At 42.9% G+C, this 25,833-nt stretch overlaps 1 long non-coding RNA gene across 1 annotated transcript in view; it reads right to left on the reverse strand.

The window, feature by feature from the left end:
- LOC123615353 (uncharacterized) overlaps window positions 1-25,833 on the reverse strand; it is a 224,553-nt gene that overhangs the window by 121,238 nt on the left and 77,482 nt on the right. Inside the window, exons 3-4 of the long non-coding RNA XR_012503620.1 lie at window positions 7,168-7,248; window positions 5,128-7,069 (exon numbers count right to left, since the gene is read on the reverse strand). This is a non-coding gene — a long non-coding RNA (uncharacterized LOC123615353). The remainder of the gene's footprint in view (window positions 1-5,127; window positions 7,070-7,167; window positions 7,249-25,833) is intronic.

Raw genomic sequence — 25,833 nt, forward strand, 5'->3', positions numbered from 1 at the left:
TTGCCACTGAACCTCAAGCCACGTATCTTAAGGTCTTCACTTTGGGGTTTGAAGTTCTCTGCCCAGCAGACGCCCAGAGGTGTCAGTTACCGCCCCCCACCCCAAAATGGGGGAAGCGTGATGGACAATTGCAATGGAGAAAAAGCTCTAAAGTAACAGAAGCAAAATGATCATGACCCATGGAAGGAATGAGTCCATGTACTTGAGTACACAGAAACTCAAACTCGAAAACTAGTGAAACAAAACACCCCACAAGGGGGAAATGAGGAGGAAGCAAGCACACTGCGGACCTATGTGCTGTGTAAATTAGTTACCCGTGGAACGCCCGGAGTTACAACCTGAGCACACTTCCCGCCAACATTCTGTTGGATCTGGTTCTGCTGAGAAACGTGCTTTTCACAATATGCATGAAACCTGTCTGCAATGATTACCTAAGAAGCAGAAATGTGGCATTTTAAATTTTAGTGACACATTAATGAACAAGATAATACTCTTGACAGATACAGAGAAAGATTCACCCCATAGAGCTAAGCAGCAGCTCCTCAGATCAAAACTCCAGCCGTGGAACTGGCCTTGGCACCAGAGCTGCAGTGCAGGTAACCGCGTCCCCTTCAGACACCTCGCAGGCACTGACGTATTTACTGCCCTTATTGTCCCTGGCAGACTTTGGCAGGCATCTCCTCTCAGAAGACTCAAGCCTTTGTCCTGGAGTCAAGAGTTAACAGGATTCCTTAACTGCAGTATCAGTTATAACAAGGTCCTGCCTTTTTAAAACCAATGCTTCTTCAAGCCTAAGAATTGATGTTCCAGTTGGAGATGGCATGATCTCAAAGGGCAGCAATTCAAAGGACAACGCTAGGACCTGAATGGATGCAGGTTTCCCATGGAGTAGTTTATGTTATGGTCACGAACATGTTCCTGGATATGTGCTGTGGCACCTCTGACCAACCACCAGAGCCAGTAAGGGGAGAGGTGGGTGTCGGAGCCCCTGAGGGGCTCTCCTGAGGCCCCTGAAGGCTCCTCGTGGTGGCTGTGTCTCCTGCAAACAGTCTGAGCAGGAACTAAGCTCAGGGTCAGTGTTAGAGGCTGAACTGTGCCCCTGGAACATTCATATGCTGAATCCTAGCATCCCCAGCCCCTGTATCTCCGAATGTGACCTTATTTGGAAACAGGGTCACTGCAGATGTAAATAGTTAAGGTGAGGTCATTAGGGTGGCCCCTAATTCAGTAAAGCTGGTGTCCTTGTGAAAAGGGGGGTTTGGACACAAAGATTTTCCCTCACAGCCTCAGAAGGAACACCTTGATCTCAGACTTCTGACAGTAAATTTCTGTTGTTTAAACTACCCTGTTCGTGGTAGAGCAGTTCTAGGAAACAAATACGGTCTCCCTTTGCCATTCTTGGAAACATTAACCAACTTCCAATAACCACACATCACCATTGGTGGAAACCCTTGACCTGGAGTGAAAACTGGGACTTTCCCTAAATTTCCAGCACATTCTTCTTTGGTTTACTCTGGCCACCCACCAGCTCTTCTTACATTCTGAAACTGCCCATTTCATGTTCTAAAACATTAACTTGCATTCCAGCGAATGGTCACTGGAATGTCCAAAAAATGAGTGTCCTGGACTATGACTTTTTCTTGACTTAAGGTCATAGGTTTGTAAATCCAGCTAATTAAGGAATAAAAAGGAAGAACTGCAGAGAACAAGGAGGGGAGAGAGAACGTAAGGAAATTCTAAACAGTTGCTCTCTTCACCCATCCAATCCTCATCAAAATGGAAAACCGAGTTTCCGTCTGTTGATGGCTGTTCTAAAATCCAGATAGTGGTTCTCAAAGTGTGCTCTCCACCAGGCAGCATTGACAGAAGTCTCTGGCCCCACCCCAGACCTATTAAATCAGGAGTGGAGCCCAGTTCCTGGGTTGGAACAAGTCTTCCAGGGGCTTCTGATGCCCACTGAAGGGTGAGCATCTCTTACCACATTCAAAGTCAGGAGGTGAGTTGGTTCCACCTGATTGACAATTCAGTTGGGAGTGACTGCCTAAGAGCCCTGTGTTAAGAAGGATTCTGGAACAGATTCTGAGTTCTGATTTTAAAATGAGGAATCTCTTAGGTAGGAAGAATAAGGGATAGCAGCCAGCAAGCCACTTACCAACCATCCCATGAGTCTCACTCAGGCTCATAAGCCATCACCATTATATCTTCCTTCCTATCAGTGATTCTAAATTTTAAAAAAGTCCCAAATTCCTTCAGTGACTTGGACCCTAAATACACTGACATAAAAAGTGAAAAGAAGAAATTAAAAAACTTGCTCTCAGTCCTGAGACAAAACTCAAAATAAAATAAGTACTTGATGGCACTGTTCTTTCTTCTACTAAATATTTATTTCCCCCTTCTCTCTCCATATCCTGCTTCTCTTTCAGGATGACGTTACTTTGGTGATGGGATAAAAGAAATAGAGTTGTACTTCACTTAGTTCAGGAAAACAAGCCATAGACAATATTTAAACTTACAAGATAAGTAAATTTGAAAGTTACTGAGTTTTTTTCACTGCATTTACATGATAAAGGATTCTCTTCATTTTTTAAAGGATTTACAAAACAGTTCTTTAGAAGATTGTTTTCCTCTGAGGTATTTCATATCTGATTTGATTTATTTTAAAAATCACCTACTGCTTCCTGCTGCCTTCAAATTTCAACTCCTGGGGTCCGAGGGCTGTAACTTGGGTGCCTTCTACCTGGCAACCTCTCCCACTCCTGCTTCTCCCCAGGGTCAAGTGAAGCCACTTTTCCCTCTATTGTCTCCCAGAGTGCTGGCCTTCGTCCTATTGCCATGGATACCTTGCCCTCCTCCACACCCAGGTCACATCCTCCCTTCCTTTGGACCCCTGCTCTGGCCCCTTTGCTTCCCCCTAGCCCACTTTGCCCAACCCAGACTTGGGGGCCTCTTCTCTCCCTAAAGCCACATACTTTGTCCTGTGGTTCCTGCATATCCCTCCTTCCCCAGCCAGTCCCCAAGGGACACCATCTCCAGCCTATGTCCTGCAGCAGCAATGCAGTGATTGAACAGATTCACTGCATGAATAGACTCCTTGCTGGGAGACGGCAGCAAGCCAGTCCCTCAGCTCTTTCTTCCAGGGAACCTTGCATGCCTAGCCTAGGCTCCAAATGGAATGACTGGATTTCTTACCTGTTAAGGGCTGTTCCTGGCCTCTGGGAAGCACGCAGGGGGATTTGGCTACCAGATAATCTAGTGAACAGTTGGGGTGGTTGTGAGGCATCCATAGACCAGAAACCCAGGAAATCGGATTCTTCCACTCAGTGGCCCCTAAGGACGTGTGTGGCCTGGGGCATTGTGTCTCTGGCCTTCACTTGGGCCACAGGCTCTCTCATGCCCATCCTTAAGAATAATTCACAAGGGGATCAGCTAAAACGGCTCGAAGCATCAGCCAACCTCAGCACGGCCTGAACAGTATCATTAATCCTTTGCCCCGACCTCCTAAGATATCCCTCTAATCCTTATATTTTCTAGTACAAATGACAGGAGGCATTTTTAAATCTTATTTATAGCTCTAAATAAATTGGTATGAGCATCCAGCAAACATACTTATTTTATTTCCCAAGAAATATACCCCCAGAAAATGTCAAGGAAATGATCTTTGAAAAACGCACATCCGAATGCAGTTTAAAATTTTTCAAGGAATGACTGTGCTCTTGGTTTCCATTTTCTGTAAGATTATTCTACAGGCTCCCGTAAAAGTCAAGCCAGTGCTTTTAAAGGCGGAAAATGGCCACAAGTTAAGAAAAGCCTTCAAAGCCCCAGGGCTCTCCTTGATTTCGCTTTTACTTTCAGCATTTTGCCTTGAGTGAGCGACCTCGAATAGCTCACATATTCAAAAATTGATGGAGAGTTCTTAGCAAAGTAAAACCCAAGTTAAAGATGGTGAGAACTAAGGTGGTCACCAAAATTGCTTAAAAATTCACGACTGCATTCAGCACTTCCTGATGCGGCATCTCCTCACGCCACTTCCAATGGGTCCTTCCTATCCATCCGCCTCCCCCGGATCCCCCCCTAGTAAGGGACCTTTCCCACATTTGTGAGCAGTGTCAAACCAGCAAATTACGTGGCAAAAAACAGAACTCCAGGAAAGAAGATTACTACCTAAATCACAACAAAACTCCATTCCATTGAGTTGGCTGGGGAGCGAATCCTCACATAGATTATCTCACTTAATCCACCAAAAATTTTATCCTCATTCTAAGATGAAAAAGCACAGAGACATCAAATCAATCACTCAACCATCGCACAGCCAGCAAGTGGCGAAGCCGGAGTCTGCCCCGCCTGGCCCCAGAGCCTGGGTGCTCAGCCACCATGCTGTGTGCCCTGACCAATACCATCGCTTGACGTGTGCTGTGTTAGTCTCGTAAATGATGACTTACATGGGAATTTTTAATGAATTGCAGTTCATCAAATTCAAGCATAAACTGCGTTGGTAGAAATGGCTGTTACACAGAGGAAAAGGTGAAGCCCACAAAAAGCAAAGCCTTCCTCAGGGTCTGTGAGAGTGACCCAGGGAACGTGAAAGCCCCCAAGAGAACATGCCAAGACCAGGTCCAGGCGGTCCAGGCGGTCCAGGCGGTCCAGGCAGGCAAGGAGGATCCCAGCGTGCAGGGTAGCGCCCTGCCCACAGCTCCCGGATGGCCCATCCAGGGTGGGGCTCATCTCGGGGGCACAGCTGGAGGACAAGCCTGGACCACAGTTTTGGGGCAGCTGTAAGATGACTTACACCTGACCCTCGTCTACTCACCCGGACAGACCTGCTTTAGATCCCTGAGTAGCTGAGGCACCTGTGTCAACACTTTCCACGCTGGCCTCTTATCTTTGGGACCAGCAGTCTGGTGAGGTCCAGCCACCACCCGAGCAAGGACACCTGCAGCCAGTTCCTGAAACCTGCCATGCCAAGAGTTGTTTCACAGCTCTTACCGGCTGATTAGCAGTTTGCTTTGGGTCCAACCCAGTGGGCAGCAAAGATGTTCTAAGCTCAGGTCACTGGGGTCAATATCTCTGCCTTTACTAGCTATTGACCTTGGGAGAGTTTAGAAGTTCTTGGATCCTCAATTTCCTTACCTGAAAGACGAAGATAATGAGCTGAGTTATCGTGAGGACTGCAGGAGATGATGAGCGGAGGACACAGGGAACAGTGGCGCGCCCCACACGCCAGCTGCCGCTCTTGCTACTGGTGTCACCTCTGGTGGCAGAGGGGGCTGGGAGCACAGGCTCAGCTCGCCCGATGTCATCTGTTAACCATCTCCACGTCTGGACTTCACTTTAAAATACTCCAGATGGACCAAGTGATGTGAAGTGTGTTGCCAGTATCCTCGTCAAGAGAGCAGAGCTCAGGGCAGACCGCTGCTGTTCCGCTCGGGAAGCCCGGACACCGGGGCGCTACTGTAGGCACTTCTGTTGTCATCAGACAAGGCTGAGGAATGTCAAAAATGGTTCCTATAGGTGCAGTTAGCGGCCTATTAATTACCATGATGGCTGCTAGAAATGAACTCTCATGGGTGACGTTAAAGGCATTCAGGGTAAGTGCAATGGCTAAAATATTTAAGAAAATGTCCCCACCCTTGCAGGAAGACGGTGCATGAATCCAGTGATGCCTGGACCCTTTCCTGTGGGAACATTTGTGACAACATCCCTAAACACCCCCTGCAACCTGGAAATGGAGGTCTTTGCTTGCCCAACGCAGGCTATCAGGGTGACAGTGTCTCCTCTGCAGTCTTGGCATTTGCCTGGAGGCTCTTTCTGTCCAGTGGGAGTTGGAGCACCTATGGGGCAGGGAGCTGGCATTTCATTAAAGCTCACAGAACACGTGGATGAGCACTTGGGGGCCTGCTGGCAAATTAATGCTTCTTCAATCAATGTCTTGTGTGTGGCTGAAGCTGGCTGGAGAATTGCTGTCACAAAAACTGAGGAGCTAAAAGTCAAAAGACAAATCAGTCCTGACCTGCCTCCAACTTGTATAGCTGCTACCCAAACGGTCCCAAAAGTGCCCAAGAGACACAGGTGGCCAAATCGGCGTAGGTCTCCTTACCCGGTGCCTGTAAGCTTCATGGGAGAGGGTCTAGGGCAAGTTTTCTCAGCTCTGGAGGAGCTGCTCAAGCTAAGGAGAGCTACAGCCACCTCCTTGGAGTCGACAGGGGAAACCCACCAAAGCCAGGAGATCACATCCAAAGTCCCACCATGAGCCACAAGGAGACGAGCTGGACAAGAAACCAGTTCCAGTAAAGGAACCACTTCTCCCTGGTTGTTCCCACATGTTAAACAAGCAACCCCAAATAAAAGCTCTTTTCCTCACCCACAAGGTGAGTGCAACCCAAAATCCCCATTAGAGGCAAAAAGGGAATTCTGGATCCCCAAAATGGGGAAGGAGAAGAGGGGGTGGTCATCAAACCCAGCCTCAGAGTTTCCCGTACTTTAAGGATGTCTGTTCCCTGGGCAGACCTTTTATGTCAAAGAACCTGCCCTAAGTTCCATCCCGACCTGCTTTCATGCTGCTGAGAAACGTGTGTACCAACAGACGGTTTTAGTAAAAAAGGCAAATGACACAAGTAACCAAATGAAGTGCCCAGCGCGGCCACAGGAGTGCTAAGCCCATGTCACCGGGGGGACACAGGCAAGGACATCGTGGGCACTGGTGCAGATTTCCAAATCCCAATCCAGAGCTGCAGTACCGAGCTGAATGTATCAGTCGATCATGGTGAAACGCACTTGCCCTGTTTAGATTCCAACCTTGAAAGTGAGGAGTTCAGTTAGAGCTAAGTGGTGCCACACAAGAAGAAAACCCAGACTCTCCACGGGGCTTAATGTCACGAAGATGTTCTGGCTCCTGGAGTCTGGCTTAAGTTGGCGGTGTTGCACCATCTTGCAGCTGTGTATGCCATCCCGAGCACGCATCCAGCAAGGTGGCCGCAGGGGATGGTTTCACCACCTCTGCCCACACCTCTGGCCAGTCCCATGGCCCATCCTGCCTGCAGGGAGGCCTGGGTGAGTGGGGCCAGTCTCTGCCCTGGGAAGGAAGAGGTCTGGGTTTGATATGTGTCTGGGACTTGTCACAAAGTTGGTGCCCCCAACCCTCCCCACCGCTCCCCATCCCCTCTGGCACACCTGAATCCCCAAAGATTTCTTCTTTGAAGGATTACAGATGCTTCGGAATTCATGGCACTCCTTCTGGACTATACATACCACCTGGAAGATATGAAATACAGTTTTATCATTAATATTATTGTCATTCCGAGGCACTGACATGTGAGAAGCAATCAGAAAAATCTAGGAATCATTCCTGGCCAAGGTCGGGGTCCAGGAGGTACAGGTGGGTGACAACAGTCAAGAGGAGGTAGAATGAGGTTGGAAAACAAATATGAGCCCAAGTCAAGGTCAAGACAGAAGATGAGCTGCTAAATCCTCAGCAGGGGCCGAAGGCAAGAGGCCGTGAGAGTGCAGGGCAGGGGGAGTCGGCAAAGAAGCAGTGGAAGAGGCTGGAGGTGCATGGGAGACAGGGGTGCCTGCTCCCCAAGCAGACACCCTTGAGAATCACTGTTGAGGACCCACTGCAGGCAGGAGAGGCTTACTTATGCCGCTAACCAGAAATCCAGGGACCTCAGTGATATGCGTTCTTCCCTGACTTCTCCAACCCCCTGCACACTGAGACCTGCAACCAGAGCCACCCATGTACCTGCCCACACCTCCCCACCTGAACTGGCCTCCATGAACTTGGCACTTTGTCTGCCCAAAAGGAAAGAAGTAATCTGCCAGCGACTTCCCTCTTAGCTGGTTCCTGGGTTCCTGGCTCTGTCCTGGTCCCCCTGTTCTGGTGTCACCCACAATCTGACACGAGAGTGAAGTTTAACTTTTTCTTTTTTGCTTAAATTATGGGTCTTCAATTTGACCTTTCAAAAGAGTTCCTTTCCTCAGTCTGAGATCTTACATTTTTCTTAAACCACTTCAGAAAGGGTTCTGCTCCTTCTGCCTATGCTCCTACAGACAGCAGATAAAACCCTGACTCTCAGCATGAGAACATTTATCCCAACAGGTCACTTTTTGAAAAAGGTTAAAGCAATTGAAAGAAGCCTTTTCCTTGATATCAAAGCTGTAGACTTAGATAATTTTTTTTAGGCCAAAAGAAACCCACTGTAAAAAAAAAAAAAAAAGACATTTCCTAAAAAGAAAAATGCCTGCTGCTTTTTCTTAGCCCAGAAAATTATTAGTTCACAAGGTGAATCTCCCCATGAATAAACTCAATATGGATGGGGAAATAAATCATTTGACTGTCTACATTTTTTCTTTTTGACAGTCATCTTGTTGAAAAGGGCCATTATTTTTTGTGCTAATGGAAGTGTCTTGCTAGCTAAGACTTAAACGTTATCTAAAATGTATAGAAAGCTTCATCTTTTTGGTATATTTTATTTTCTTTAGCTAATAATTTTCTGCAGAAGTGCTACACATTAGGTTATAGGTATAAATCACTGCATTTTAGAGGTGTGGCTATTGAGAAACCTTACTTAAGGTCACTTTCAAATGACCTTGACGTTATCTTGGATGTGTCCAAAAAGGTGAATGAGATTAATATTTGAATTGGTAGACTGACTAAAGCAGATAACTCTTCCTAACGTGGGTGGGTCTCATCTAATCAGTTGAAGGTCTGAATAGAGCAAAGAAGCTGATCTTAACCTCAAATAAGGGAAACTCTTCCTGCCTGACTGCCTTCAGGCTGAGACATCATTCTTTCCCTGCCTTCAGACTCAAACTGAAACATCTGCTCCCTTTGGGTCTCAAGTGTGCCAGTCTTGAGACTCCCCTGGGTCCCCAGCTTGTTGACTTCAGATCTTGGAACTTTTTAGCTTCCATAACCACGTGGGTCAATTCCTTATATTAAATCTCTTTCCAATTATACATATATCCTGTTTCTCCAGAGAACCCAAATATAGTGCTATGCCACATGCTCTGTAAAGAAGACGTAAAACATTGAAGGACTAATAATCTCCCCATTTGGAATTCATTAAAGTCTCATTTTCTAAAAATTCAACAAAGTCAACTAAACCATGGGCGGCTCACTACGGGTTCAATGGCCACTCCCCTGGAATGCTTGTCTCTCTGGATAACTCAGTTCTGCATACCTTCTGGCACACTTGGAACATAACCAGAGGGAATGGAGCCAGCTTGCCCTTGACCTTCTATAATGACTTCTGACTTCTCCTAAACTATCCTAGATGTCTTTAATGCTCTTTAAATAAATAATGATGATAATTAATAGCAGCTAAAAATCGATGGTTAAAAATTAACCATTGATATTAAATATTCAGCAAGCGTTTACATACGATTTTAGCATTGGAGGAGTCCTGCTTGAAAAGAGCCTCAACATGTCATTTCCTAAGATTAGAAAAACACTATTCTATTTAGGAAAGCATCTCAATTAATACATGTATGTGTCATAAAAACAGACCCTAAAAAATGATGGCATCTTTCCCTTATTATGTGCTCATGCTCAAATATACAATAAACAGGCAGGTCAAACCAAAGCCTTTTCTATAGGTCCAGCCTTGTGGTATGGGGGGAAGGACACTTCTTGAAGTTGTTCTGAGCCAAGGTCCGAGCCAGGTTCTGCCAACAGTCACTCCGTGAGCTGGGAGCTTCTCCCTGCACATCTCTTTGATGCTCAGTTAACTCATCTTTAAAATGGGGAGAAAGACAGATTCCATTCAATGGCCAAGGTCTCTTTGGAAGCTAAAATTTCAAGTTTTGAGTATGTCTATGACACAATTCTTTAATCTGAAAATGATTTTTCTATTCTTTTTTTGTTTGGGTTTTCTTATTTTTTTTACACTGTAAGTGTAGATAATAGGGTGTGTGTGCAAAGCAAAGATGCAAAGTGGGTTCTGAAATGTAAGAAAGAATGCTGGGGTTACAGGCTCCTGGACAAGGACCATTTTTGGACACAAAGATCAGAGATGTCCAGTTGCGCCTCACCAGACCTGGATACATTAGGGTCTAATGAGAACACCTCCTTGAATCGGGAGGGTCCCCTATCTGTTCAGGCAGGGGGTGTGGCTGTGCAAGACAGCCAATGGCAGCAGAGATAAGGGTGCGTGACCAGAGTCATTGCCAGGAGGGACAAAGTCATGGTCGGGAAAATGGACCACGCATTAAGCCCAAGGGAAAGTATAGAAACAAGACACAAAGCTCCCCCCGCCAGGAAATGGGGGAGCCAGAAGCACGAGAGAATAAGGAGTGGGGACAGAATAGGAAAAAAAGCTCAGAAGTCAAGCTGCAAATGGCAAGCTTGTGCTATGTCACACTCCCCTCCTCCCACATACGTGTACACTCATGCTGACTATCACCACAGCAGTAGTGATAACATAAAGACTACATAGAAAAGGACAAGTAGAATTGCGGGTCCCAAGAACCAAGGCTGATGGCCTTGATTGGTACTAAAGAACTCTGACCAGTAAAGGAGCTCATTTCTCTAAAGCAACATGGAGGCCCACACGTCTGGAAGCCAACAACATTGCCACAGCCGCCCCGCGGCTGCCCTGTGGAAGGAGCCACACTTTCCCAGGGGCTTCAACCCAAAACCTGAGTGTCACAGGTGCCCTTATCATTCGTCATTTCCCCAGCCTGGTCCATCTCCAATAAGTTCACTTTTAAGTCCATATTTTCCAAATGTTGTCTTCTGTCCGTTGTTATAAATGGAGTGCTTGCCCCCCAGGTAATAACTTTTGCACTCGGGATGTTCTGGTGCCAGAGATTTGGCCCAAATCCCCAAAGACATTCCTCTGGACTGGAAATCCTAATAGGTTTTGAGTGAGTGAAAATCATCTGACAACAACCTGAAACTTGACCGTATCGATTTCTCCATCACTGACAGCAAGAGACACAGAGAGGGACAGGAGGATTCATCTGGAACGGCACGTGGCGAAGATCGCGCACAGCCTCAAACTTCTGCTAGAGCGACGTGTGCTGTACCCTGTAAAGGGGGGGGGGTGCGGGGAGCAGCAAGCAGCCAAGGCCCTTTGAGTTTGTTTTTCAAAAGTAACAGATAAAAGGCCCAATGGGCATTGGCGTCAGAAAAGAACAAAGAAAGTTAAACCTAAAAAAGAGTCTAATGCAGCCCATCTTACCTAAAGCCTCCTTTATTTTTACCCTTCTACAAATTATAGTGGGATATGTAAATCATTTAAAGTCACTTCTGTCTTTTCTCTCTAAGCTTCCAATTTTACAACCCACAGAACCAAATGGAGGGGGAATTGTAATCAATTTCTCAAATAAATTCATGTAAAATAAATTTAGACCCAAAGGATCTGAACAACAAAGCCATTTCATTCAACCAGGAAATCAGATTTTGACAGCCAATACTTTTTTTTAAATTGAATTTATTTTCCAGAGAATTTATTCAAGTGCTCACGGCCACCAGGCACTGTAACAGAACCATAAGCAGCCCACTGTTCCCGTATGAGTCCTGTTTGTAATTTAAGACCACGTTAGATAGGTGGGTGGCAAGGATTTTATCCCAGCCTGACCACCAGCTGCTGTAGACCCTGAGGAAGTCACTTCATCTCTAAGCCTTTGTTTTGGTATTTGTAAAATGGGGGGCAGTGGTTGGTGCACTGATGACCCATTTCTTCAGCCGTCTTGTATCTTCACCCTTTACCAAGTAACTTGATAACACTCTCCCAGTCTGACTCTAGATTTGGCCATTGGCCTTGGTCAACATAACACAACAGGAAGAACACAACAGAGTGCATCGGTTCCAGGCCTAGCCCAAGAGGCCTTGCACGTTTCCGGAAACTTGCTTTCTTGAGCTTCTGCCGTCACCATGGGAACAACACGCCTGGGCTCTAGCCCCCTGAGGAGGGTGAGAGTTGCATGGAGCAGAGCCAAGTGTGCCCAGCCACATCTCTCAAGCCAACTCCTGTTCCACAGGAACAAATGTAACTGAGATGAGCAAAGGCAACCTTAAGAATAAATAACTCAGACTGGATTGTTAACCAGCAAAAGCTATACAGGGACACCACTACCTGCCCCAACTACCTCACTGTCATGTTGGGACAATCAACTGAAATCGTACGTAAGCACTGGAAAGACTGCAGAGCTACCTCCCAGCCGTAGGTAGGACCACATGCTCTGTAGCCCATTATTTCTTGTCTGCATCTGGGCAGACTCTCCAGGTGGACACTCCATTTGGAACCTGGTTTTCCTACCCTGGTGGCTCAAATTCTATACCTCAGGCATATCTTCTTCCTTTCTATCCAGTCCCTTTGGATTCTGGTCGACAGCAGCTGGTGGTCAGTTGTTACTCTAACTCCTTTCCCCACTTCCCCCCAAAAGAAAGTTTTCTTTAGCATCTCCCTTAGTGCCCTGTTCTGCAGAATCCAGGACCAGACCTTCCCCTCCCCTTGACCCACCCTGTTTCCCATAGGGAATCAATATCTTATTTGATACTTCCTAGTCATGACTTAATCTGAATGGGGGCTCAAACATATGATATATCATTACTACAAAGCTCCATAACAAAAGTAACTTTGTCCCAGAAGAACTGTTTATCCCAATAATCATCATTTGGATGGCTTGTTGAATATTGGGAGATTGGTAGACAAACCCTTTCCCAAGGCTACTTCAGTGTATGTTTCTTCTTGTGTCTGTGCTGGAGTGAATGTAACCATAGTTAGAAGAATAGAAGAGCTTCTCAGAGCAGGCTAAGAACATTCTTGGAATGCTACCTTACCCAACACCCAGCTTGGAGACAGGCAAGGGAAGGTCACCGGCCATCCTAGGACAAACTCAGGATTTCATTGTAAATTGTGGGAGTCCATGCCATGCCTCATGAGAGTTGCCTGAAGAAAATGTTGTATCAAGGGCACAGTCACCAGGATGGGGCCACCAAGGCTGTTGTGGAATAAGGAGGCGTGATTCCTGAGAGGGCAGCAATTCCTATCGTGAGGAGTGATCATAGCCTGACCTGGCCCCAGCTGATGCATGAAGAAAGGCAATCTGGGAGCAGGACCAAGCACAGCATACGTCTGGACTCGGCCCACCAATGGGGCACCAGAGACAGACGAAGCTCTGGACAATAGGCAGTCTAAGAAAGACATGCTCTCTGTCTGTCCTAGCACCTCAGTGTTCACCAAGATCCTTGACGGCCAGGGCCAACTGCAGACCACTCAAGCCCACCTAAAAAAAGCCCAGTGATGCCTGTGAAAAGTCTGGGTGCATCAGATGATACAGAGATCAGGATAGGGACCCTGAAGCAGCCAGAAGGAATCCAAAAGAAATAGTTGAGAAACGTATGACCAAAGATCCAGCACCCACAAGAAAGACAGAGTTTCTCTGAGCAAAGGAAAGTGCTTTCAGTCATTAGACTAGTCTTGCCAGCTATCCATTCACGGGCATTTGCTGAGGGCCTGTTACAGGCCTGTTACAAGGGCTATGAGGGATAAACAGAAAATCGAAATATATTATCTGCCCACCAAGGATTGCAAAACTGGTTGAGAATTCATTACTAAAACACAAGAAACAAGTCAAGAATAACACAACAAAATAGAATTAAGTGCTAACATGTTATACCCCAGTTGTTCTCAAATTGCAGTGCCACTTCAGGATCAATTAGGAGGTTTGTTTAAAAAGACAGAAGCCCAAGTCCACCCCAAATACATCAGGATCTGCAAGAGAGGGTCCAGAGGGTTGCAGTGCACACCTGGTTGGAGACACTGGGACACACACCAGTGCTCTGAGAATTCAGAGGAGATGGGGTCGGAAGCATCCTGGACCATGGGAACAGCAGCTGCCCCTGACCAAAAAGAGCCCAACCCCCAAATCAGGCAAAGAAACACTGGACCATGGGCCTGGCACACTCAGTGCTACTTTTTAAGATAATGTTAAAAATACTTAATGCTTTGTTCTCAGATTGGCTTTGAGACTTTCTGAATATGTTTGCTCAATTCAGCCGTGACTCCAACTGCCAAGAAGTGGGTGATCCGAGACTTCCCTATCCCATCCTACATACCCTGAAATCATTCAACCACTTCAAACCATTGCTAAGACAGGTTGGTGGGCTTTGTGCTATCAAGTTCCCATTCACCTCCAATAGGAAGCTTCCAAAAATATATTTCCATTTTAGCAAATTCTGATCCAGAGGAGAGACCCGGGCAGCTGGATGTCTTTCCACCTGGGTACGGTCACTGTCAGGAAGTGCACATCACACCAGAAGAGGCAGGTTCCTATGGGACAACACACTGGATCCTCTGTTAGTCAGCTGGGGCTGCCGTGACAAGCTGCTGCACGCTGGGTGGCTTACACACTAGAAATTTATTTGCACACAGTTCTGGAGGCAGGAAATCCAAGGACAAGGTGCTGTCAGGGTTGGTGTCCGGTGAGGCCTTCCTTTCTGATCTGCAGACAGCCCCCTTCCCACTGTGTCCTCACCTGGTCTCTTCCCTGTGCGTCTGTGCAGAGAGAAGGAGAGAGCTCACCAGTGTCTTGTCCTCTTCTTATAAAGACACCAGCCCCATTGGATTAGGGCCTCATCCTTACAACCTCATTTAACCTTAGATACCTCTCTAAAGGCCCCATCTCCAATACAGTCACATTGACGCTCAGGGTTTTAATATATTAATTGGGGGAGGAGGGGAAAACACAGTCTGAAGCAGATCCCAAAGGAGTACTCAGACAGCACAAGGGTACTATGGCAAATCCTTGCCTTCCTGCCCTAGAGGAGGAAAGACCTCAGTTTAAATGTTTAAAAAAACATGCTTCTATTTACCAAACACATATAAAGTGTCCACCTCTGACAAGCTCTGTACCAGGTGCAGGGGATGCAGTGGTGAGAAAACCAGACATGGCCCCACCCCTTCAGATCTTACGATCTGGTGGAATGAACTCTGCTTCTCAGCCAAGGACCATATGTAGAGGGAGGAGTGAAAGTAGAAAGATGATGTGATGATAACCCCACAGAGCTAGACCTTTCCAATCGGAATGCATGCATCATTTCACTCTGTGCCCATTTCACTTATTACCTCCCAGTTAATCTGCCTCACAGCTGCCCCAGTCTACACTCTCACCAGCAGGACACAGAGAGTTCCTTGCTTTCAAGTCAGTACTCAATATTTTCCAGATACATGCACCCCAATGTCCATAGCAGCACTATTTACAATAGCCAAGACATGGAAACAACCTAAATGTCCGTTGACAGTTGACTGGATAAAAAACCTGTCATATATACATACAATGGAATACTACTCAGCCATAAAAAATAATGAAATAATGCCATTTGCAGAAACATGGATGGATCTGGTGACCATCATTCTAAGTGAAGTAAGCCAGAAAGAGAAAGAAAAATACCATATGATATCACTTACACGTGGAATCTAAAAGAAAAAAGACAAATGAACTTATTTACAGAACAGAAACAGATTCACAGACATAGAAAACAAACTTATGGTTAACCAGGAGGAAAGGGGGTGGGAAGGAATAAGTTGGGAGTTCGAGATGTGCAAATACTAACTGCTATATATAAAACAGATAAAAAAAACAAATCTCTTCTGTATAGCACAAGGAACTATATTCAGTATCTTGCAGTAACCTATAATGAAAAAGAATATGAAAACAAATATATATATATATGTATATATGTATATGTATGACTGAAACATTATGCTGTACACCAGAAACTGACTATATTTCAATTAAAAAAAAAAACTCGATATTTTCCAACTCCATAGTTTTTGATAGTGGGATGGGCACCTTGATTTAATCTCCATTTCTCTGATTGCTGATGAGACGGCCTACAGGCCTTTGGTTTCTCGGCCCTGCATTGCCTCTCCTCACCCTTTGCTGTGTTTCTGTTGGTTTCCTGCCTTTCCTGGTTGAATTACAGGTGTTCCTTAAATACTCTAACAACTAATCATTCATTGATTGTGTGTTTCACAAATGTCTTCTCTCAGTTTGTCAACGCTGGCTATGATGTCGGGGTAGGTATGTGTTGCCCCTCCCCAAGGGGAGATTATGCATGCCTGACCCACTGAGAACAAACTTGGCCATGTGGCTTACTTTGGGCAATAAAATGTAAGCAGAGGTGACACGTGACCTTTTCAAGTAAAGCTTTAAGAGTCATGGCATGAAACCACTGTGTACTTAGCTCTCAGAGAGGGGCTGCCCTTTGGGCCTGGATCCTAGAATGAAGGAGACCCATGGAGCAGACCCCCTACCAGCCCACAGTCACCTCTGCAGACATTAACCTTTATGATTATAAGCCACAGGTTTGATTATTTGGTTTTGGTGTTGATTCTTATAACAATTCAGAGACTGATACTGGAAGTTAGGTGCCACTGTAATAAAACACAAAATGTATGTGCATGGGTGCAGTGGCAAGTGACCAAAAAAAAGCTGATATTAGAGAATTTTTATGCATTTGATAAAACTCTCACCTGAGATAATCCAGGAGGCAGAGAGTGTCACTGATGAACTTGTGGTTTTAGCAAAATGGGAAGGCAGAAGGTTGGTAACACTGGATATTTGCTAATGGCTGCTTTTGACAAGGCACAATAAGAAAGAAATAAGCTCATAGAAGAAATGGCCATTTTTGCAAGCAGAATGGAAAGAGAGTTTGGAGAGGCCATAAATTCCAGGATTTGCAGGTTAGAAAATAGAACCGTTTCTCATCTCCAACCAGGAAAAGATAAACCTGAGAAGGCCTTGGGCTACAAAACCCAGTTAAGACTCATTCTTGGGGCAAAGAAGAAATCAAGTAGCCTGCTTAGCCCATTGTTCAAACTCTAATGAGGAAGAAATAGGGAGATGAGATGAGTGTTATAAGTGAACCACTCTTCACCCATCAGAGAAAGAAGCCCTGGATGATGCCTAAAATTAGCAAGCCCATATGGAGCAACAAAAGCATATTATTTAGAAGCAGAGAGATGTCATTGCTCTCTATTTCTGTGTGACAAAGGCTACAAACTTGCTGTTTAAAATGGCACACACTTACTGTCTCAGTTTCCATGGGTCCTATGCTCAGTCTCACGTTAGGCTAAATTAAGGTGTCAGCCAAGGCTGTGATCTCAGCTGAGGCTTGGGGGCTTCTCCAAACTCACTGGTTGTCGTTGTCAGAATTAAGCTGCTTGTGGTTAGATGACTGAGACCCTCAGCTCTCAGAGACCATCCACCATAGATCTCAGGTGTACTCATCACCAAAAATACAAGTAAATAAGTAACCCAAAACCAAAAAAGGTGAAGGTAACTCTATGAGATGACGTGTTAACTAGCTCAACAGTAGTTTTTGTTTCATTATGTATATGTATATCAAATCACCATGTTGTACACCTTATATATATATATATATATACACACACAAAAGTATAATTTTTTCAGAAAAATGTTTAAAAAGCTAAATCAAGCAGATTTTAATTTTTTCAGACTTTAATTTTTAAAATGATGATGCCAACAACAAAAAAAATTAAAATATAATTCAAAATTTTATGAAAGTGAAGCAGTATGGTTAAAATTGAATACATAGGTAGATTTATCATTGGACAGAGAGTCAGTTTATGTTAAGGAGAAGAAAAATTCACAGTGAAGACGTTAGTCTTTGCTATGTAGCCAACTATGCTAAAATTCAGTGCAACAATCATTCATTTAGCTCACGATTCTGTGAATTGCTGATTTGGGTTGGGCTCAGCGGGGTAGTTCTTCTGAGGGTCTCAACTAAGCTCACTCTGCATTTGTAATCAGCTGCCATGGTCTGCAGCGGGGGTTGGCTGACTGTCAGCAGGGCACTGGGGATGGGCCCCATGTATGTCCTCATCCAGCAGGCTAGCCAGGAACTGCCATGTGGCAGTGGTGGCAGGAGTCCCCAGAGCCACAAGAGAGCAAACTTCCAGGGGGGCTGGTGCTTTTAAGCCTGTGCTTCTGCCATATTTGCACCCAAGAATGTTTGTAAATAACACAGCATCAAAATAAGCCAAACTAGAGCTATCCAAAAATATAAGAAGAAACAAAAAACACAACCATGGCTTTCTCCTGAGTTCTTAATTTTTACATAGACGAAAGAATTAGGATTCGAAGAGTATAATGAATAAGGCCACCAAATATCAAATTTTGTTCTCTATAGAGAATATGCTTCCTCTGTCAACGTCTTTGGAATATTTACAAAATTTGGCCATACTTGTAGGCGATAAAAGGAAAGTTCAGTCAAGCTGAAAAAAAGAAAAGAAAAAGAAGTTGTACAGGCAATATTCTCTGGCCAAATGCAATAAAGCTGGAAATTAACAAAACTATAAGCAAGAAAATTCAAACCACATGGAAATTAAAACACTTTCATAGATAAATTGTGGGGTCTATAGTTATAGACTACTTAGGAAAAAAATAATGACAAGATTATATATCAACAGCTATGGAATGCTTCCTATTAGGGGTCAGCAAACTCTTTCTGTAAAGGGCTACACAGTCAATACGTTAGGTTTTATGGGCTACAGGCGTCTGTGCAACTGTCAGTTCTGTGGTGGTGGTGTGAGGCAGCCACACACAGCACACAAATGAATGGGGGTGTGTGTGTTCCAGCAAAAGTTTATTTACAAAAACAGGCAGCAGGCTGGATTTGGCTTGTAACCTTAGTTTACCAACGCTTCTTTATATTAATTTAATGTTAAGCACTTAGAGACAAATTCCTAACTTTACATGTTTTTATTGCTAAACAAGAAGGAATAGAAATCAATGAAATAAGTAATGTACTCGAGAAACCAGAAGAACATCAACAACAGCAAAACAGAAAAAGCAAGACGAAAAATATAATGACTCTAAAAACAGAAATCAATGAAATGAAAGACAGAAAGACAATAGCATTGATAAACATATCCAATATTTGAAAAGACCAGTAAAACAAACCCCAGACAAAGCTAATCAAGGAAAGCGAGTAAAAAGCACAAATACACATTATTAAGAATTGGAAAGGAACCACAACCACGATGTAAAAACTGATTTTTAAAATCATAAGCAAACACTATGAACCACTGTATTGTAATAAATGTTTAACTCTCAGTGAAGCGGTTAATTGTCTAGAAATAGTCTATTTCCTAAAACTGACTCTTGAAAGGGAAGCAAATCTGAATACATCAAGAATAAGGAAGCAGCTAACATTTATCCAGCATTGCTGGTGTCAGACACTCTTTGGCTGTCTTCAGTTTGTACTGTCTCAATCAATCTGCTCATCAACCTTGTGATGTAGGTCTTGTCATTATGCCTGTTTGTTCAGATAAAGACAGAGAATTTAAGAAAAATTAAGAAGCTTCCCACCTCCTAATTACTGGAATTGGTGCATCTTGACCCTGGCAGTTCGGTGGCTGGCACTGTTGTTACCTTTGCAGTGTGGAAGATATTGAACATTATGTCAAAGAGCAGCCCCAAGGACGCACGGGGGCAGTGCGACTTCCCCAGCAGGCTATTTCAAACTCTTGAGTAACTGATAATATCCACGGACTTAAACTGTTTCAGAAAATAATGAAGAAAGAAGTGTTTCATTTTGTTTTAAGAAGCTTGAACCACCTTAAATCAAAACATGACAAAGATAACTGCAAACTAAACCTCACAAATATAGATGCAAAAAATCCTATTATATCAAATCTAGAAATATATTGAAATAATAATATGCCCTGAACACATGTCATTTACAATAGGGGTATAAATATAGATGGTTCATAGTGAGAATTAAATTCTGGACATAATACATTATATTCACAGGTCAAGGAAAGAAAATTACTCTTCTCAATAGATGTTAAATTTAATCTTCTTTCTGATTTTTTTAAAGATTTAGAAAAATAGGAATAGACCAATACTTCTTTAACATATTAAATGACTTCTTTCCAACCAATAGCCAGCAGGATGTTTACCATTAAAATACTATAGCAGCATTTCTCAAACTACGCTTTATAGAATATCAGCTTCAAAAGAGAGAAATTTTTATTCTCCTATTGAAAGAACTCCATATTTCAAAAAACACAGTATATAATACATATTGTATTCCCATTTTGGAGATTCGAAATATACCTTACTGAATTAAATCTAGAAGAATAGCAAAAATAGCAAATTCTGAAAAGGTAGGCACAAAAGGCAGATTATAAATATTCAGTGTTAAGATATTGTGGTAATAGTAACTGAAAGAACAGACATCCCAAAAAGAGTAAATACAAGATTGTGGCATATGATAAATATACCATTCAAAACAAGGAACAAGGATCAGATTATTCAATAAAAGATATTGGGACAACTAGAAAAAATATACATCAGACCTTAAGCTCATATTTTACAAAAAAAAATGTAAATGCCTATGGCTTAGTTACATGTGAAAAATGAAATCAAAGATTTATTTACAAAAACATGGATAGACTTCAAGTGTAAACATGGTTGTTTAAGTCTATATCCCTCTCACTGTCCTCCTCAAAATCATAAAACAAGAAGCATTACCAAAACAATGCAAAAACTTCACTGAAAGTATCATCAACAGACTTTAAAATATATGTAAAGACTGGTAAATGCAACTGAAACTGAGCAGAAGTTACACAGAAGGAAATAAAAAGAAAAGCACAGAGAATGGAAAGAGGACCTAGCTTGGCCAGAACTCAGAAAATGCCACCAAGATGCACTTCCTGAAGATGAAGCACTGACACTTTATTATCAGACATGTTCCTTGTCTACAGCAGTAGTTGTGAAAGATGGGAGGTGAGCAGAGTCAGTGGCAGAAGCATAGTTGATTGAAAGAGGCAGAACAGAAGAGTGGGTGTAAAGAATCACACAAAAAGCCACATTTGCAAGAAACAATCTGTCTCTGAAAAGTCACCTTAGCCTCAGTAACCCACCGTCAAAAAGGAACCACTTACCAGCTGGTCAAGGAAAATATCATTCAATGATAAATAGTGAAAGTGGAATTAGCGGAACACTAATACAAAGATGAGCTGGGAGATAATGGGGAAAAGAGAAACAAAATGTATCAAACATGAAGAATGCTCACCAGAAAAATGTTGCCATCGAACAGATAAAAATTTCAAGAAAGTGTTTCACCAAATTTTAAAATATTCAATGTGGCAGTTATCTCTACAAGGAAGACCAGAAACACAGGGACCTAGGGAAGATGTGATTATTAGACAGAAAGAAAGAAAATAGGGGCTGGCATACTCCAAGAAAGAAGAAATGGATAAATATTGGAAGGAGCAGAAATGAGTCTTGATACTTTGGAAACTCAAGAAGAAACATCATAATGAGAAACATGAATATTATAAAACAAAGTTATAGAAAAGATTTTTTTTTGTTGTTAAAAATGATAGATCTGGAAAACAGGTAAAGGAGATTCAACATGTATGTAATTGGAATCCTAAAGAAACCCAAAGCAATGTAACAAAGCTAATGTTTAATGACATAATCCACTAAATGTTCATGAAATTAAAAAAGAAGAATGTAATCTGCAAAATTGAAAGGGTACACTGTGTACTAGGGAAAAAGTTGATCTAGGAGTGTTACTACCGAAACTTAATCATAGTAAAATTTCTGGACTTTAGAAAAAGAAAAATATTCTAGACTAAGAAATCAATCTGTCTTTAGATTTATTCACTTAAAACCAGAAGATAAAGGAGCAGCATTTATAAGGTACTCAAAGGGAAAATTTGACCTGTCTTTCAAGTATAAAGGGTACTTTTTTTTTTAATTGCAAGAAGTTAGAAAACATCATTATCATAAATCCTTCTTGAGAAAGCTCCTAGAAAAGCAAACTTTAGCCAACCAGAAGGCGATTAGAAAATAACAGGCAGAGAACCTGGTGGTGAGCATTGGACATATTTAATTGTAAAATAAACCGAAACACGTGCAGACTAGGGCCACAGCGCGGAATGAAGTGCTGCATGCCACCACAGTGAGGAAAGGACACAGACACAGTCCCGGGCGGGAAAGGATGAGAAGGTGAAAGGCAGAGTAAGCTTGCCAGTCGCCTCATTTGAAAGAGCTGGAAGACGACAAACACTCATTGCAGCTGACAAATGAAATGGTAGAAATATAAACATATCTACCTTACAAGGATAAATACTAAGACAGATGGGTACTACTGACTAAAACTGGGTATACGGGAAGGAGAAAAAAGTAAAGATACTAACTCTATTGTTACCGTCAGCCCTCTGTATCCATGGGTTTTGTATCCAGGGTCCAACCAACCACAAATGGATACCGAAGCCAAGCCCACGGACACGGGAGGCTGACTGTGTTCCACGTCTTCGGCCGTCTTACGTAAGTGACTTGAGCATCGGTGGATTTTCATATCTTCCCAGGCTCCTGGAACCAATCCTCAGCGGATTCAGAGGAACAACTGTACTTTATTCTGGGTAACAAACATATACTGTGTGAAAAGTAGAGGACCAAGGGTATAAACTTCCAATGAAATGTTAAAAGTAACTGTCAGAATAAAATCACAATCCTCAAGAATATTTTCAAAGGAAGCAGACCACCAAGGCATCAAAATTGAAAACAATATAAAATAATGTGAAAAAGTAAGATCAAATCTATCTACTATTAAGAGACAGTAAAGGAGCTTAACTCAACTATGAGGGAAGAAGGGATGGAAGGGAGGGAGAAAGGGAAGAAGAGGTTGGAAGGGAGGAATAAAGGGAAGAAGAGAAGAAATTGGATGACAAAAGCAAAACCCAACTCTAAGCTGTACACGGAGCCATTCCAGAAACAAAATACTTCACAAAGACTGAAAAGTCTTTTGACTTTTGAATAAAAGGTTTCCAAAGCTCAAGTACAAATTAAGAAAGAGTAAGGGTTGTGATCTTAATATCACTCAAGACAGGCTGAAGACCCCAAAGTGTTTTTTAAAAAACAAAAATGAGCACTTTATTAAATTAAATGGTGCAATTTTGCAATAAAGGTGTAACTGTTCTAAACATCTGTGCACAACTGTCTGTTCTTGATACATAAAGCGGGTGAATAAATAAGTTACAAAGACCAAAACAGCATAATTAATAAATTAATTAAGTAAATAATAAAGTAAGTCTGGTTTACATATACACAAATACATTCACACTTGCAAATTAAGAAAATATCTTCAAGTGCTCATGAAATTATCATAAAAACTGGACTCAGGCCAAAAAGAATATCCCCAGAAAGCAAAAACAGGGCAGAAAACTTTCTATGATCACAATGCAGGAACACCAGAACAAATCAAAACACACAAAAAACTCTCCATCTGGAAGGGGAAAAAAATGCTCTTAAGTTCTCCTTGAGTCAAAGAGAATGACAAACAGATGTATATAACATGTGGAAAACAATAATGAAATGGTCCCAGGTAAGACACAAGTAAGAATCCATAGGAAAGAGCTAAGCAAAGCTCAGCAGAAAACACTTCAATTCTATCCATTAAAAAGAGAAGAAAAATGAAGAATGAAAGGAAACGAAGTAGGCATCCAACCCACAAAGGGAGAGGAATGCAAAGCAACCTAAAAAAGTTACATGGAGAATTATTTTAAAAAGCAGAAAATAATAAATCAGAAGACAGAAAAACAATAGAAAAATAAATCTGAAAGCTGGTTTTGCTCAGAGAAGAGCTTCCTGTGGCTGAGTCATTTTTTATAGTAGTGCTTGGACTTAAATGCCTGCACGATGTTAAATGACCATCCAGTGCAGTGGGGACAGGAAAGAATTTCCAATAGAGGGAACTGACTACTCAGGAAAGTAAAGGGGAAGTTCCCAGAGAGGAACCAGGGCAGGCCAGGGAGACACAGAGAGGACTGGATTGCTTTGTATAGTAAAGTGAGGGGACATTGTGGGGACCCTCAGATGAGGAGTGAGGGTTGTGAAGAGGAGAGGAAACAGGAAATATGAGAGGGGAGAGAGAGACAGAGACAGAGAGACAGAACAATAACAATATAACGAGAGGGCAGGTTAAGCCCCTGGGCGGCTCCACCTCCTCCTGTGTTTCCCTCCCACTTTGTTGCCTGCTTGTTCATTACTCTTGGAGCACACCCTTTACTAACTCCTAACACAGGAAAGTATGCTGTGTTCTTGCGTGTCTGAAAATGCCTGTAAGCGGGTGGATACCGATGGATATTTTCAGCATAGAATTCCATTGTGGTTCTGGTGCAAGTCACTTTCCCTCAGGATTTTCAAGGTGCTGCCCTGTTTATCTTCATATTCTGCATGGAGCAGGCTAGAAAAAAGCAGCAGATCAGTAGGTACAAAAATGGATAGCTCTCCAAGGCACCACGCTGAATGAAAACTGCAAGTCTCTAAGTAATTTATAAGATGTGACATCTTTTATACCAAAAGACTTTAGAAAGGGCTCCTCTGAAGGCAGGAAAGGGGCACGGGAGCTGGGGGACCCTGGTCCAGATGGACATTAGCCTGTGTCTTTTCTGTGTGTTTTTCAATTTATCTTACAGTTACAATTTCCTCACTAATCCAAAAAAAAAAAAAAAAAAACAGTTTGAACAAAAATATGAAAATAAGGTTCCAGAGCTCTTAAAACCAAACTACTCCAAAATAAAGTTTGAACAAAATTTTCCTCCCAAGAGCTCAATAAGTACACACTATTTTCTTACATCTTACCACTTTTATCACTTTCTCGTTTGACTTTTTAATACAACTGGAATTTGTTTTGTTGTATGGTATGACTTGATGTCTTATTATGATATTTTTCCTATTTCCTTACCAATTTTTCCCACCCCATTTATTCAATATTCTTTCTCTTCCCTACTGAGTTCAATGCATCCTTGAGGAAAGTATCATATATCATGTATCAATGTATCATGGAAAATATGTCACATAGAACCCAGACTTCCTGATTCCCAGCCTGGTGATCATTCCACTACCTTACCAAGTTGTTATTCAATTACCTTTGATCTAGATGCTGTCTTTTCCTAGAGTTTTAAAATATTTCACATTTTTAACACACAATTTTGTTCTTGGATTTGAATTGAGTTAGATTTTTGGCCTCTGTTTTGTGGGATGTTTTTCCAAGCTGTGGACAAGGGGCAGAGAGGAATGCTTGAGTTCATTCATTGATCTGTTCAGCAAACGTTCCTTGAGCCCTCACCAGGTTCCACATACTCTTTCCAATGCTAGGGATATTAGGGAATAAGAACAAAGAGTTACCTGCTACTTTTTTATTTTGCCTTTTATTTTATTTAGACTTTCCCCAAGTAGACTTTCCCCAAGTCTTTGCTGTTTTATTATTCACTCCATATACCCTATGGCCATGATTCCAAATCAGATGACTCCTGCTCCCTGGTTTGGGATGATGACTTAGTGACTATTCCATGGGTCCCCCCACCTTCCCAATAAGCTAACTTTACCCAAGATTTACAAAGATCAAAGCCTGTCCTGCTCCCAGGACTTTGTAGAAGTTGGGGTTCATGGTGTTGGCACCTGACTCCCCATCCTTTTCTATCTCTTCATTCACTAAAAACAAAAGGGTTTGCTAAGGAGATCTACCGTGCCTTTTCCAAAGAGGAAATGTTCTCTGCAGCAGAGATAATAATCCAGTGCCAGTGATGGGGGTGGGAGGGATGCTTTGAAAACCTCTCCAGTTAGTTGTGATTTATTATACAGACGCCAGGCCCCCCAGATCACGTGGATTCATGGAACTCTCTGTGGTGCCCTGGATCTATAAACCAGTGAACAGACATTACATCTAACCACAGGAATCATCTCCCCATCTCTGGTGGCTGCAGTGTGGGCAACATTCTTCATTTAATATGCCATTTAGAAGCAATAAGTGACTGAGGTAAGGAGGAGACACCGTTTCATTATAGG

Source organism: Camelus bactrianus, chromosome 3 (genome assembly GCF_048773025.1).
Source record: "Camelus bactrianus isolate YW-2024 breed Bactrian camel chromosome 3, ASM4877302v1, whole genome shotgun sequence".
Classification (NCBI taxonomy): Eukaryota; Metazoa; Chordata; class Mammalia; order Artiodactyla; family Camelidae; genus Camelus; species Camelus bactrianus.